Source organism: Ursus maritimus, unplaced genomic scaffold, assembly GCF_017311325.1.
Source record: "Ursus maritimus isolate PB19 unplaced genomic scaffold, ASM1731132v1 scaffold_30, whole genome shotgun sequence".
Taxonomy (NCBI): Eukaryota; Metazoa; Chordata; class Mammalia; order Carnivora; family Ursidae; genus Ursus; species Ursus maritimus.
The window spans coordinates 33449364-33465741 of record NW_024425564.1 but is presented as its reverse complement, the minus strand read 5'-3'; the positions used below and the strand labels follow the sequence as shown (position 1 = coordinate 33465741).

At 41.5% G+C, this 16378-nt stretch overlaps 1 pseudogene; it reads right to left on the bottom strand.

The window, feature by feature from the left end:
• Window positions 1–6481: 6481 nt before the first annotated feature.
• LOC103678387 lies at window positions 6482–6875 on the bottom strand (annotated as a pseudogene).
• Window positions 6876–16378: the final 9503 nt, after the last annotated feature.

Below are 16378 nucleotides of genomic sequence, written 5' to 3'. Positions count from 1 at the left end.
TTTTGAAAATGTCTTCTAGATCCTGTGCAAGGTTAGGGACTTAGGCAAGACCTGCATTTCTTTGTTTTAAAAAAAGATTTATTTACTTTAGAGAGAGAGACGTGGGGAGGGGCAGAGGAAGAAAGAATCTCAAGCAGACTCTGTGCTGAGCACAGAGCCAGATATGGGGCTTGATCTCATGACCCTGAGGCCAGGACCTGAGTCTAAGTTCTTGGAATGTCCTGCCTGATAAAAGTGTCTTTGTTTACCAAGAGTCAGATTCTTAACCAACTGTCACCCAAGCACCCCAAGACCTTCTGCTCTTCTGATACCAACTTCAAGCTCGGTGTTCACAAGACCAGCTTCAGGGTTGATACTTTGTGAAAAGGACTCACAGAGTTCACTGAAGGTGATTATCCTCATAGTTATGGTTTATAGTTATGGATGGATACAGATTAAAGTCAGCCAAGGGAAGAGATGCATGGAAAGCCCAGGAAAGTTCCAAACACAGTTTCCAGCTGTCTTCTCCCAGATTCATGAACAGTGAAATTGCTCTTGGCAACAGTGTATGGCAGATCACAGAAAGTATTGCCAGCCAGGGCAGCTCACCCAGCCTTAGTGTCCAGAGTTTCTCTTGGAGTTCAGTCACCACAGACAAGTCAACTGCCCACATGGCTGACTTTGGTCTCCAGCCCCTCTGGAGGTCCAGCTAACAGTGCATTATCCAAGCCCCTACTGCAAATCACCTTTGAGTCTGTGGTGTGGCCCAGGACCTCCAGGAAACAAAGACACTTTTATCAGGCAGGACATTCCAAGGATTTAGGGATTACTTCCCAGAGTCTAGTCTTTCTTTTCTTCAAATTGATTTTTTATTTGTTGGTTTTTGCCTCGGTATACACCTTAGATGTTTTCCTCAGATATCTGGGGATTATTACTATTGCTTATATTTAAGAGCAGGGAAACAAAAAGTTGATAGTAGCTATCTTGCACATGGGTGGGGCTTGTCGGCTCTCACAGTAGGGTTATCTGCCTGGGTAACCTTTTGGATCCCTTATGTTACTATATTTAAGTTATTTAAAATTTTTTCCTATTGGGATGGTCAGATTTCCCAGGGAATGTTCTTCTAGTTTCTTGCTAGAAGGTGTGGAACTAGCTGCATGAATTCTGGAATCCGAACTGGAAAAGAAGACAGGGAATTTCAGTATTCAGTCTCTACACACTCAGTGCAATCCCTCTAAGCATCATATCCCCATTCTTAGCTGCATTTGGTGCCATCCAGCCCACTGACCCTCTGTTCTATCTTTCTCATAGAATACACCTCCAGCTTTTAGGTAGTGAAGGGGGTGAATTTTAAATTGATTTTCAGCTATCCCCCTATTTTTAGCCCCATCTTTGTCCCTACTTCCAGAGTTGCCTGGCATCACTGATTCCTATTCTTTTAGTACTCTGTGTTGAAATTAGGATAATTCTCAGCTTTTCCCACTGCCAGTTTAGGATTGAACTTTGGAGCTTCACATATGGTTATAAAGGCTGTGCATTGCACCCATGTGGGTGGTCTGTTGTGAAGGGCACCATATGCAGTTTGTGCCCTAGGATTGTGGAGTGTGCAAGGTGCACATTCAAGATGGCCCAACTCAGATTTTCTTGGATCTGGTACAGAAGTTACAACTCCTCTTTCTACATTACATTGTCCAAAATTTTGTTTTCTTCTCACCACTTGTATTTGAACTAATTATTATTATGTTTAATCCCTTTACTGTTGTTTTAGTATGATCTGGCAGGAAGAAGAGTTAAATATGTGTGTTCACTCTCTTTAATCAGAATTCTCATAACAGATCTTCTGTATTATAAGAACACAGCCTGTTCTATGTATGCTGATTTAAAGCATGTATAATTTTCTACCCAAAGAGGTCCTTTTCCCCATGTTCTAAGTAGTCCAAAAACCATGAGATCTTACAAAGGTTATGATGGTGGCTGCAACCATAACATAAAATTAAAGTTGGGGGGATGGGTGTGTTTACTTCTCACTGTTTGAAATCATGAGGGGTTACATATTAAAGGTCAGTAAATGGGTTGAATGAAAGAACTATGATGGTGGCTCTGCATCTGAGAATGGTACAGAGATGGGAACCAGGAATGAATCAGAAAGCTTGTCTTAGGTATTCTTAGTAAAATTAAGAGGCAGTTTTATGTATGCAGCTGAACTGGGCAGTAGCTAGCTATGCCTATCTGCCATACTATTACTTTTTCTCTATGCTCCTGACTCTTTATGACAGAGTATCTTATATATGTACCATTATAATTAAATCATTTATTGAGTGCCTACTATTTATTACATAAGTCCCTGCTAATGATTCTTTCTTTGGAATGAAAATTTAAAACACGAATACCCCATGGGAGAGATAGCACATTACATTTTGCACTTGTCCACACCTGAACCAATCACTAAATTTGTCCAGCTCCTCTTAACTTGTTACTCTGAAATGGTTAGGAATAAGACAGTAAGGGAGTGAATATAAATAGCAAATAAATGCACTAATATCGCCAATTCTATTTTATATGGGAATGTTCAATGAAATTACCTATCAGTTTTTGGGAAGAAAACATAGCTTTGTGGTTAGGATTGCTGGGGAAAAGTATGAGAAACATTCCTTTGATCCTTTGATCCAAAAGCTGAAAATACTAGAGAAAAATGCAAATCTAGAAAGAGGAACAAGAAGAAGTCCTTTCAGTATTTTGTGGCTCCATATAAGTGAATTTATCATTGATTTCTTTTATTTTTTATTTTATTACTATAGGTTTTTAGGATACTGAGGAAGGCAGAGGCAGAGGCACTCTTTTTTTTCAACAATAATAATTTATTAAAAAATATTTTTTTTGCAACCATCACCACTGCTTATTTCCAGAAAATTTTCATCATCCCAAACAGATACTTTGTACCCAATAAGCAATAACCCTCCCATACTCTCTTTCCCCCTGTCCCTGGTAACCTCTACTTTCTGTTTCTATGAATTTTTCTATTCTAGATACCTCCTAGAAGTGGTGTCATATAACATCTCTCCTTTTGTGTCTGGCTTTTATCAGGTAACATAATGTTTTCAAGGATTATCCTTTCATCTCTTGATGGATACCTGGGTTATTTCTACCTCTTGGCTGTTGTTAATGCTGCAATGAACACTAGGGTACACATATCTGTTTGAGTTCTTGTTTCCATTGTGTGTGTGTGTGTGTGTGTGTGTGTGTGTGTGTATTACCTGGGACTAGAATTGCCAGGTCATATGGAAATTCTTTGTTAAATACTGAGGGACAGAGAGGAGCCTTTAAGATTGATGTTTATCTTTTTCTTAATGGCACACTAAAAGGATGAGATCTGATAAAGTCTTTTGTAGGCATTCCTAAGCTTCCGGAGGTTTCTCTTGGCATAAGTGGCTATTGTTGGGTCTTGGTGAAATGGCATTATTTGCATGGAATTTTTGGGATCGGTAAAAAGGTCTCAGCTGAACAAAGTCTGTCATAATGACCTCTATTTGAGATGGTGAGAAAAGATACTGGGACACAGGCCGAGAGGGGCTGCCTCTATATTTCCTGGCCCCACTTGGCGTTGTGACTTTCATGTCTAGTAATTTACTGCTTTGTTGTTCAGGGCAGAAGAATGTAATGGCCATCTGGAAATCTTATGGTCAAAATAACTTTTCTTTTTCTTCCTGGAGTTTTTGAACATTTTCTTAAGTTTCTGATTCAGTTTTCCCACACTATTCCCGAGCCATGATCTGGTTGATTTGGTGATAGGAATTACTACAATCACTGTTCTCTCAGCGATCACCTTAAGTTAATTGGTATTGCCTCTAAACTAGAGTTCCCAGATAAAATACAGCACACCCAGCTAAATTTGTATTAGGTAAACAATGAATACTTTTTTAATGAATATTTTTAAGTATAAGTATATCCCAGGCAATCCTTGGGATATACTTACACTAAAAATTAGTCATTTTTTCCCCCCCTGAAATTCAGATTTAATTAGGTGTCCTGTATTTTTATTTGATAAATCTGGCAACCTTCCTCAGAGCACTAAATGCCTGTGAGACCCTTTCTTTTCTTCAGAGTGTTCTTCAGCACAGGTACTCCCTGTCTGTGTGTGCCTTTGTGCCTCCTGCATGATGCAGCTGGCTCATGTTTCTCACGGGCATCTAGTGAGGAGCCACAGCGGATCAGAATCTAGTGTCAAGGACGCACTTGCGCAAATACACCCTGGGGGGTTGGTGTACCCACTAGGCGGGGAGTTGATTTTCAAACCTGGAGAAAGCATGCTTGAGTAGGACATCTCTGTGGAAATCTTAAATGAACTGGACGGTGTGTGTTCAGATCTTGGAGGGGCCGGCAATTAGGAGAGAGGCGTGGGTGGTGCTGGGATAAGGGAAGCAGGAGTCAGACAGACCACCTTTTCTGCATTTGTGCCTGAAGTACTCCCATCCCAGGCACCAGCTGATGCTCAGCCCTTACCTTCGCTTCTGGCACCTGGTTGTAGCTCAGAATGGACTCACACTGAGCGGAGTCCTTCCATTTACAACTCCTGCCCCCTGGTGAATTTTCTCCTGCTGCTATTTGCAACTCCAAGCTTTCATGTACCTGACTCTTGTCCTGTTTTTATATTTTAAGCTCAATAATTACAGCCACTGCAGCTGCTAGGTAAAGTGAGGCAAGTTCCATCCTGTCCAGATTGACTTTCAAATGAGGTTTGATAAATTAAATTATGGTCATCTGTAGAGGAGTGGATGAGGAATAATGATTTGCATGCATGTCCTCATGTCTCAGCAGCACACAGCTCCCTGAATCCTTTTTTTCTTTCTCTCTCTCAATCTCTCTCTCTCTTTTTTTAGATGAAAGAATTCTTTATCTCTTCTCCCCACCCAAGCCAGCAGAAGCCAATGTCCAGCACATTATGGGAAAGGGTTACTTTTATAAACCAGGGGCATGCTGTGAAAGGCATCTGAGGGGCTCATCTAGATTGTTTTCAGCTTACTTTCTTTTTGACAGCTTTAAAGGGCCTTTTAAAATTGCCAGGAGAGTAGATTCATATTTTTATCATTCCACCTGCATAGCATTTTAGACACATTTATATTCCTGAAAGCATAATAATACATAACATTTAGCATTTAATTTATGACTCCTGCCACATCTGGTATAAAACTCCTTCTGAAGCAATAAATCAACCTCTTCATGTCAAATTGCCATTCATTCTTTGACCTCCTCCATAATTTATGGTTTGTGAGTGCAAAATGGGAGAAGCAGCTTAAATCAAGTGGGTTTTAATTAACAATCTTAGAAAATTCAGAAGAATATTTGCAATTTATTCATGAGGGGAAAGGACTTTGTTCCTAGAAAGAAGAAAAAAAAAACCCAGCTTATTTCCATGGGTATAAATTGAAGTCTATTCTGGGTGCTTCAAAACCACAACATGAAGATTTTTCTCTGCTTCGAGTCAGAAAAACAAAGTGATTCTGATAGGAAAAGCCATCCAAACTCCTAGGACAGAATCCATTTTCTAGGAGAGGTTTTGCTGGGCAAGAGTAGGGGGAGACACGCAACCATCTTCTGCTCAGAGCGGCCTTTAACAGAGTTGCCTGGCTGCTGACACGGTGCCTTTCATGTCAAACAATTTTATTTCTAAGCTTTTCACAGTGTGTCCTAAGTAGCTTCTATTAGCATTGTCCTGTCCGTTTCCTTGGCAACAGAGCTGGTCAATTTAGACACCATTTAAGAGCTGTGGAAAAAGCAACAGCCAGCAGTGTGATGGGCAAAATTACAGAGAACAAGCTGAATGCAATCCTCACTGGAGGAGATGCATTTTCTTCCAGGGCCCATTTTATTTTAATTAAAATCAAAAAGCTCTTTTAAACAAGGCCCTAGATTAAGCACAGGCCAGAGTAATCTACTCTACAGCGGGTACAGCTGCATTCCTTAATGTTATCTCTTTAACCTTAACGGATTGCTTGTACTTTTTCCTTCCTCCCTTCCTCCCTCCCTCCCTCCCTCCCTCCCTCGGCAGGGTGATTACTGATGCCCAGCCAACTATTAAACTAATTAAAACAATTTAAACTGTTAAGAAAATTTTGTGGTTTTATTGTATCATGAGGTATTGAAACATCTGAGCAAATCAATGTCTGGGTGGTGAGGTGGCTGCTTTCTCTTTCCCTTTTTTGGGGGGTTCCTAGAGCAACTTGTCAGTAGATTAAAGAAGAAGAAGGAGAAGGAGAAGAAGAAAAAAACCTTTTGCATTACTGAAGTCTTCCCAAAGCACATGCTGGGACAGTACGAAGTTCTGTCAGATGCAACTAGTCCAGCATGCAGTCATCACGTGCAATACCTGGGTGGTGTGCGCTGCGCCCCCTCCCACTGCAACCCTCCTTTGTGGGTGGTATTCAGAGCATCTGCATAAGTGTGAATAGTGTTGGGAAGAAGAAGGGGAGGAAATGGGAAGAGTGCCCAGCTGGGAAGAGGTCAGTTAAGTTGTGCGGGCAAGCCTGAACATGCCATTGCTGCAAACCCAGGCATCATTGATGTTCTTTAATAGGAACATGTGGTGGAACTCCATAATGGGGTCTTCATCGACCTTGAGTTGGCCTACAACCATGCTGATGATGCAGCTGTCTGGCACAGGCTGGTGGTCTTGTGCCCTGATGCCATGTAGGATTTTCTGGAATGGAGGCTAGACAATTTCTTGACAATAGCTGCTCTCCCCAGAAATTGCTGTCTTTCCCACGTAAAGCAGGATGTGTCAATGTAAGTTGCACTTAGTTGGACTCTTTCATTATCAAAGAACTGGAAGTGATTCGAAGGAGGCTGGACCCAGTCTTGCTCCCAAATTGGCTTGTCTCCCATTCTGGAGCGTCACCCGACCTTGGTGAGACCTTCAGGATGGCTTCCCCTACAACTCTTACAAGAAGGCTGCGAACCACACATATCACATTTGGTTTCATCCAGTGGTCCACGGGCTGACCAAGGCCAGGATCCTTGAGGGGCGGAAGTGACTTTGACCTCTTGCCTGCTGAGCTCCAGCCTTCACAGACCCTCGGGTCTCCCAGCGGCTGGCTCCATGGTGGTGGTGGTGGCGGCAGCCTAATCTGCTTGTACTTTTTCAGACAAACAAGGAGGGAAACCTTAGAGACAACATGGTAGCTTCTTCTTACCAATCATTAGAGTAAATACAAAACAGAGAGACACAACTCTTTTCATGTCTGCATTCGTGGCTGCAGGAGTGGAGTAGGAGAGAACCTCCAGCTGCACACATGATGATTCCGGTTTATCTTGCATAAGAAAAGAAACCTTTATTGCAAATGTCACAGGTGGTCTCATTTGCTATTTGTCTCATTTCATGAGTTGTGGGACTTTATGGAGTTGGTTTTTTCCAGTGGTCTTATATGGATCATTTAGAACATGGAACCAACTAAAACTTAGGAATTTTCAGGACTGAGCTCTATGTTTGTAATTAACGTAGCACCTACCATTGCAGTCATAGCTTGCTTTTGTGTGTGTGTGTGTTGGGGGGGGGGAGGGACAGGACAGAGCATATTTGGGGGTAGGGGAGATCTTTTCTCCCAACATGGAATATGTTAAAAATTCCTTGTCCTCTGAGACAAAAATAAGTTAATTTGTATAGTGTGTATATTTGCAAATAAGACAAGATGGTTTACTTCTACAGGGGCATTTTCATTTTAAGAAAGTTGGAAAGGGGGTGCCTGGGTGGCCCAGTTGGTTGGGTGTTTGCGTTTGGCTTGGGTCATGATCCTGGGGTCCTAGGATCGAGCCCCGCATTGGGCTCCCTGTTCCTCAGGGAGTCTGCTTCTCCCTCTGCCTCTCCCCCTACTTGTGCACTCTCTCTCTCTCTCTCTAGCTTGCTCTCTCTCAGAAAAATACATAAAATATTTAAAGAAAAAAGAAAGGGGAGTTTGTGTTTATGAATAGGGAATTTTTGATAATACCGTCAATACTATGGTGAGTGCACTGGGACATTTCAGGGTTTGCTTCTTTGTTGCTTTTAAATTACTTTCATCTGGGGCGCCTGGGTGGCACAGCGGTTAAAGCATCTGCCTTCGGCTCAGGGCGTGATCCCGGCGTTACGGGATCGAGCCCCACATCAGGCTCCTCCGCTATGAGCCTGTTTCTTCCTCTCCCACTCCCCCTGCTTGTGTTCCCTCTCTCGCTGACTGTCTCTATCTCTGTCGAATAAATAAATAAAATCTTAAAAAATAAATAAATAAATTACTTTCATCTGAGTGGAACCCTGTAATGCAGTGAATGCTTCTTCATGAAAGTACTAAAACAGAGACACAAATCTTGTTATTGGAGATATCTTACATAGATTCATGCCCCAGGAAAATTCTAGATTTCTAAGACTTCTAAAGTCCGTTCTTACATTGACATTCATGATCTTGTCCTTGAACATGGACAAATGCATGTTCCCCCCAAACAGCCCAGGAATTAGAGGGAGAAAAATGACCCCTCTATTTTGTTTTCCCCAGTTATCTGTAATATGTTTTACCTCTTTCTACAGGGCTCCTGTTTTTTTGGGGGGGGGGAATCCAGAAATGTTCATCTCCAGACTTTTTGGATTCCTGTCTTAATAAATACGGTAAACGACGACGTTCATGAAAGTTTTTCATCAGATATTAGTAGGATGATAAAGTTTCTGAGATTTCTCTGCATTGTTTTCCCCTTAGGGTAAGAATCAGCCTGAATCATGATTCCCATTGAAAGGGTTATTGGGGCCTTAAAACCATTCCAGACAGAATCTCCATGGCTAGATAACAAAGATGCCAATTAATGCTGGTTGTAAAGGGGAACAGCAGGGCCCACCAGTCATATTCCCATATGGCACACAGGAACAATTAGATACATAGGCTGACATTTCATCTTTGGTATTTACATAATGCATAGTATGGTGATTGATAGGAAGGAGGTACATAGATATGACAGACTGACAGAGGATAAGGGCAGATGTCGTCCGTCTTTTTCATTATGATGACTATTTTAACGAACAGACCAACTCATTTCTGCAGTCCATTAAATCATCTGACAGTATAAACATCTGGAGAAGAGCCCTGGGAATTGGGTTTGTCAGGTGAGGGCTCTTGGGCTCGTAGGGAGGGGGTAGGGGACTCTCTGGGGCTGCTGATTCTGGGGAGAACTGCAAGCTGCCCATCCCAGAAAACCCTGCTTTTCTTGACACCAGGGGTTCAGGATGTGGAAAAGATGTGTGTCACATAGATGGTATCTAGCCGAGAGCCTTATTCTATCCTTTTACATTCTTTCAGGATTCTTCTCTCCAATGCCTGGCCTTTCCTGGTTTCCTGAGCTCTAAACCTGATTCATTGAACAACCTTGAGCAAATGACAACCTCTTTTAGCCTCCTGTTTTCTCATCTGTGAAATGAGGATCCTTCTGACTCCCAGTTCTCTCTCCCAGGGGAATAACTGTTTCTGAGAAGCATATTGATCTCCATAGGGGAAGGTGTTACACAGCGACACAGAATTGTATTTGGTTCTGTACCACCCACAAGTTTAATTCCTGTGGTCCTAGCCTGACTCCATCAACAATCTAAGTGTTTCTTGCTGTGTGCAGGTAGTGACACCTGAGAGGGGAAACCATTGAAATTTCAACGTGAGCAGCATTCGGGGGCTGTTTTTCTCTTACCTTTGTTCTTCTAAAACAGCGTTTCTCAGCTTTGGGACTATTGGCGTGTGGGGACGGGTGGTTCATTGTTGTGAGGAGCTCTTGTGTGCACTGCACACCCTTTACCAGATAGCAGTATCATCCTTTCCTTATTTCCTGAGCTGTGACAAGCAAAAATGTCTCTAGACATTGCCACATGTCCCCTGGGCTGTAAACTCATTCTCTGTTGAGAAGCTCTGTTCAAAAACATGCTTGCACAGTCAATCCAGCAACGCGAGACCAGGCTGTGCTTGAATCTGGACCTAGACTGGTGCTCATGTAAACCAGCTGGTAGCCTGCAAGGTCTGAAGCAAATCCCGAAAGAACAAAAAAATACCATTTTTGTATTTGAGTGTAGCTAGTTACACAAGAGTCTTCTGGCATTTTCTCCTCCTAGTTTGCTGCTGCCTCTCATAGCGATGAGAACAAACAAGGGGGTGCTGGCCTCTGAGCTTTCCTTAGATGAGGACCAAGGGAACTGTTGGAGCTATCTGAAGTCTCCAGATTGAAAAGCAGACACCCAGTCTGGCTGTACGAGATACAGTCTCCTCCAGTAATGATTTTATATGGCTTCTTGGAAAAGCTTACTGCTTCACACTCACAGCCTTATTAGCTGGTTTTGTATCCAGCAAACATTCCATTGATTCTTCTTATATTCAGGGCGTGATAGAAAAGCTTGCACTGTTCTGGGCTGGCATAGTCTAAAAACATGATGTAATCTTTGTAATTAAGTCATAAAACTATCAGGAAGTACCCTGGCTGAAATAACTAAGACATAGACTATTGCATCTACCACAGGAGGCCAAAGGCCAGAAAGGTATTTGGATATCTGGGCATTTTTTTTTGAAAAGCAAAGTTAACTGTTATCGGAAGAGGAACCCTTAAAAGCTCCCTTTTAAGCACTCTTAAAAAGTGGTTAAGAATTTAGACTCCTTTTTTCTCCCCCCTCAAAGAAAATGTCACTGTCACAAGCCTATGTCCATTGAATACTGTTTTCTGTAGTGTGATTTATCACACACCTTAACTGGAATTTAACTAAAAGCTTCACCTTTTCAGGAGACAGATGTGGAATCAGGAGGTAAAAATCAATTCTGATAACCAGAAGAGATTCCAAACAACCCATGTACTAGGATTTGCTTGCTAATCAATCAATTAAATAATTAATTTCTTCAACATCCGTTGCAACCCATCCAGTCGACAGCTCTCTGCTCCCGGGGAAGAGGAAGTTCTGGTTTGGGAAGCAGGCTCCATGCTGCCTTATCAGAGAATCTATAGTCTTGGTACCAGGAGTGTGGTCTAGAGGGAGAGTGTGGACTTCAAGTGGACATATTTTCTCGGTTCTTGGGACCCAATAGCCTATAGGGGAGGGACATGGCTGAAAGAGGGACAGTGTAAGGCCCTTTAAAGGCCAAAGCCCAGAGTAAGAATCCTTTTATCTACTTCTCTTGATGATCAGCTTAGCACTGGAATCTGGTTGCAATAAGACAGATGTAGTTGGCTTGAGTTAAATGAGTTAATACATACAAGCACTAAGAAGAGTGTCTGGCACATGTAGGCAATCTATAGGTGTTAGCTCTCAATGTTGTTATTAGCATTGAGAAAAATCAACCCAGGTTTTGGTTCATAGTATATTTTGGGTATATGTAAAAAAAAACAGAGATCACTTGAAAAGGGAAAAGTTAAAAATTTATTTTTCCAGTACTGTTGTCTTCTGATGGTTGTTCCATTGCCAGGGTATAGCATGGAAATAGTGCTGTGAACTTTGAGGTTTGAGCTTGCAGGTTTGGTGACACCCTGGTGAATTACTGAGGGCTTACCAACACGCCAGTGGTCTATCAGGTCTTGTCTCTGGATCACTGCTTATGTCAATTAGTTCCTGGTGGCCAACACCTTACAACACCTTGTTTGACTATCTTACAAATATTTAGCTAGGTCAGGTGAAAACACTAAAGACAGTATGGACAAAACAGTCTAAGTTCACCAACACTGCTAGAAAAACTACTCAAAGTATTTCCTGTTAAGTGGTTGGTCAGTTGTTTACCTTTTAAAGATTGACCATGACTTTATAGCTCAGTTGTCTGGTCAAGGGTTCCAGAGGAATGATAGGCTTGCTTTTTTTTTTAATTAAAAAAATTTAAAAATTTCTAGCCATATGAGTTACTGATTCTATTATTCTTAGCAGTCTGCTTTGGGAATCCTTTAAGAATATTGCTGGACTAGCTCTGTCAAAAAACACATGATAAATTGGCTTCTAAAACTTTCAAAGTAATGTGACAAACTTTCCCCTCTTAATCACCTTTACATCATTGAACTCCACGTGAATCCAGTCTGGGACTGGCTGTGGACCTCTCTGAGTTAACAAATCAAGGTGTCAAGTCAGGCTCATTTATTACTTCTGAACGTCAGCGATTCTGTCCAAAAGTCCAAAAATAGCAAGGGGCTCCAGAATGAATCATCTCAATTTATTTTAAGCTTTCAGTTTCCACCGAGCGATTTTTACAATTCAGTTCATCTAGTTGGGGAGAAGTCTAGCCAGTGGGGCTGTGACAAATCAGGGTCAGAAACTTGATAATGAAAAGGAGGAATTGGTAAAAGCAAATTCTTAAATTTTAGGAACAAGAACAGCTCTCATTGTGGAGCTCAACATGCGGCCATTCATGCAGTGAGGCAGGGTGGAAATCCAAGACAGAGTGGTCCATTGCTAAAAGCTGTAGGATTTATTGTATGCCTTGTTGATGCATTTAATGTGATCCGAATTGGTTCGCTAGAAAGATAATTGTGTAGCAGCATAAAATGCATTCAGAACATGAACATATTTTTCTTCTAAAATAATGTCATTTGCTAGGGGAAACACTTGTTTGTTTTTTTCCCTCCTGTCCTTGATTCATTCCTCTTTAAACTGGTACTGCCTTTCTCCTTCCTCATTAATAAATCTCTTTGTTTCCTACAGAGGAGAATAAATAAACCCTTCATTTTTCCTCACAGAAAAGCCTACTATTTATCTGTGTGTTTTCCTCTCACTCTCATTTCTGATGAATTCGTGATTGGAAGGAACCCCACATTACCCTGCTCTGTCCATCAGCTGAAGGGGAGCTGGGAGCTCACTCATGTAAGCATTTGGGAGAATGACCACATATTTTCATATTTCCATTTTATAGGAATCCTGATAGAGTGAGAACTCTCAGTAGTTCCTCTAGAAAGTAAGTCACTTAAAAAAAACCTCATATAATATTATGGTCTCTTGACATTGAAAATTAAACTGAAGCTCTTGACTCAGGGTTAAGACCAACACAGGAAAATTTTTTTTTAAATGAACAGAGTTTTTCTTTGAGGGGATAATCTCCTTTGGGGACACGTGACCATGGCTAGTTCTCTTGTGCTGACCAGGCTCTTCAGCAATATCCCAGGCTCCTGAATTTTTCCTTTTCCCTCCATGCCTGCCTTGAACAGAATTTCGATCTAGGAAGACCCACGAGGGAGTCTAAGTCCAGCCCTTCATTTTCTAGAAAAGGGAATCAATTTCAAAAGAAGTTAAAGATTGTGTGCAAGATTCCACTACTACTCCCCGACCTTGGAGCCTGGGTCTAGATCTGCATTCTCTCCATGGCAACTTCCACTTCTCTGATTTGCTGTTGGCTGCTAGTCCCCTCCCAAAGACACTGGTATTTTCAGAGGGTTGATTCCAGAGAATGCATTTCTGGAAGCTGAAGAAATGACTTTAACAGCAAGAACATGAGAGACAGTAGCAAGCTGGTGTGGGTGCTCCTTTAGGAAAGAACAGATATTTTGGAGAACAGGCTTTTGGAGGTGACCTTGAGAGCTGCCCAACACCAAGGCTGGCCATAGGCAGATGCTCGTGAGTCCTTCCTTTGTCTCCAGTAAGCTCTGTGGGACCTGCCCACTCAGCTTTCTTCCAATTAAATAATTACAGTCTTTTACCTTAATTTCCAGGTAGTTAACATTAAATAAGACAAAATACTCTTTCCAATTTTCCTCTGTTTCTCAAACTATTTATTAATTAAAAATACTTATTGTTTGTGAAAAATTTGAAAAATATAGAAGAGTTGAAAGAAAAAAAGAAAGAGGCATCGCTCACTTTCCTGTTGAAGACAATCGCTGTTAACACTTAGGCATTTTGGCTTTCCGTTTTATTTCCATTCCTCTGCCAAGTTAAGGATTAATGGTCATATTCTTCTTTCTTTTTTCGACAATTTTTTCTGAATATAAAAGTAACATATGCCTGTTAAAGAAAAATTGGAGAATGAAGACAAGTGTAAAGAAGAGAATAAATCATTAATAAGCTTGCACCTACAGCTCACCTGAGTGACATATTTCCTTCTAACCTCTTAACCAAAAAAAAAAAAAAAATCTGTATTTCCCAATTTCACTTCTTAATAAAAAATTAGCCAGTGTAAAGCTAAAAAGAATGATTGATACTTTTCACTTGGGTAAGATGAAGACCTTCTAATTAGTTGGCAAAATCTGTTTCAAGTTGAGGCAAGCTTGGATACAGGTGAGCTTTCATTTCAAAAGACTTCAGTCCAGACTTTTTCCTATATGAGTTCACATTTTAAAGTCTACGACGGAACATTCTGAACATGGCAGAAGTGCATTCTAAAATGTCAAGAATAATTGTAGCTTTTTTTAGCTAGGTCTCTTGTGTCCTTTTCAGAATGCCTGGAGATGTGGCAAGCAGAGTCTATGAACACGGGGAAGAGGGGACCTCTTGGTAATATATGACATGAAGGGATCTCTTATAGAAACAACGCTCATGGCCTGAGTGCACTGCAGGGACACAACGCCATTGGCTCTGTTGGCTCTCTGTCTGAGTGAGCTCACTCTTGTTAATCCTGAACACCAACACCTTACCTGTCCCCTCACTTTTCCTCTTCCTGTCTCCATTCCAGCTAAGAAGACAGAGTATAGTGGAGAACACAGCCTCTCTGGTGGGGCCGAACTGATAGGCTCATTCCAAATGCACATTTCACTCAGCTTGGGCCCTCAACCTGGGGTATACTTGTTTATCTAATGGAATCATTCACAGCCTTCAAGACTATCTGAGACTTCCTGCTCTTGCACCCCACAGGTAGAGTTCTCTCCAAGCGCCAGTGGCAAATGCTCTCTCTACTAGTTGTTTGACACAAATGTTTATATTGGGGAAATACAGTTTAGGGTATATTGGCAAGGGCATTGTCCCTGTCCTTCTCCATGAAAATTCATGCAACCTCTATATATTTTCCCCATCTTCCTAAATTCCCAAAGACTGCATTGGAGTGGAATCTCTACTTCATTCTGTCCCTGTTCTGTACCATGGGGACAGCTGAAAAATGTAGCCCCACTCAATGACAGTCATAACTTCCGTCTCCTTCCTCTCCAAAAAGCTTGCTGGTTGCATCTTTCAGGACAAAGAAGGGATGTTCTTGCAGATATCGGTGAGACCCCTGGGTGGGCAAAGCTAGATATGTCCCTGGACGGGATGTCATAGACTTTCAGCTTGTTTCCATGCTAGCAGAAGGAGTGAACTCTCTGTGAATCATGCTAGGATAATAATAACCTGTTCCAAGTGTTCAGAACAGGGAGTGTATGGACTCAGTGGGGGCAATCCATCATTTTCAGAATGTGTGTGTTTTCCCATCATCCTCCTGACAGCCCCACCTCCTCCACTAAGCTGACTTTCTCTTTTCTCTGGTGAAGAAAGAAAAACACTCTGGTCAAGTGTCAGTGACAGAAAAGTGAAGGGCAACATTTTCTGACATTTGCTGCCAGGATCACCAGACAATGACTTAGTGTAAGTCAACAGTGAATATTCCCTTATTGCTAAGAAAGGTTTGATGGGCACTAGTACATTTGACATGTAATGTCTTTGACACATATCTCTTCTCCCCAAGAGTCAGAGACATGAGCAGCCCTGGCTTTGGATGGCTGACTTTCAACTGATCTTGAATTTCACCCTTAATATGCTTTTTTCAAGTCTTGATTGATTGATTTGTCTATCTGTCTATATCTAGCTATCTGTCAATCTATCTATCAGCATCATCTATCTGTTCATCTCCTGTTTCTTCATCGATTTTTAAATTCACTATTGGATTTATAGAAATTCACCCCCCAAATTAAAATATGGTAAACATGTAGGCATGATCTGAGTGCCTTTAAAAATTGTCTTCTTGTTAAATAAGGTTGAGATAGGAGCCTTAATTTCTAGTTTCTACCGTGAATTCATTGCTCAGGCCCTCTGTGACCTGGCTTCCCTAGCTTGTAAATGAAATGGATGATGCCTACAGAATTTGTCAAAAGGAATGAAACAGACTTCTGTTACTTGTGGCCTATGTTGTGTTGTGGGCCAGCTGGTAAAACCAGCCTCTGGCTCTGTTCACAAGTGCTTTATTTAATTTTGTTTTGTATTTTTAGAAATGGTTCTCTGTGCCATAAGTGAAAAACTGGTCACTTCGAGTGCTTTAGGTTTATTTCAGTTGGTTGTTGAATTGTAAATCTCTGTTTTTATAAATACAGTGAGATGGGCAGGGGGATGTCCACACAATACTTGCTAGGATGTGTGTGTATACTGTGTCTGAGGACCTACGGACAAATTGGTATGGAGGGGCTAGCCAGAGAGGCGAGCAGTAGCTTAGTGGTTTGGTCCATTTGAATGGACAGACTGATCAAGCGGATAATCTAACGTGGATGCTGAATA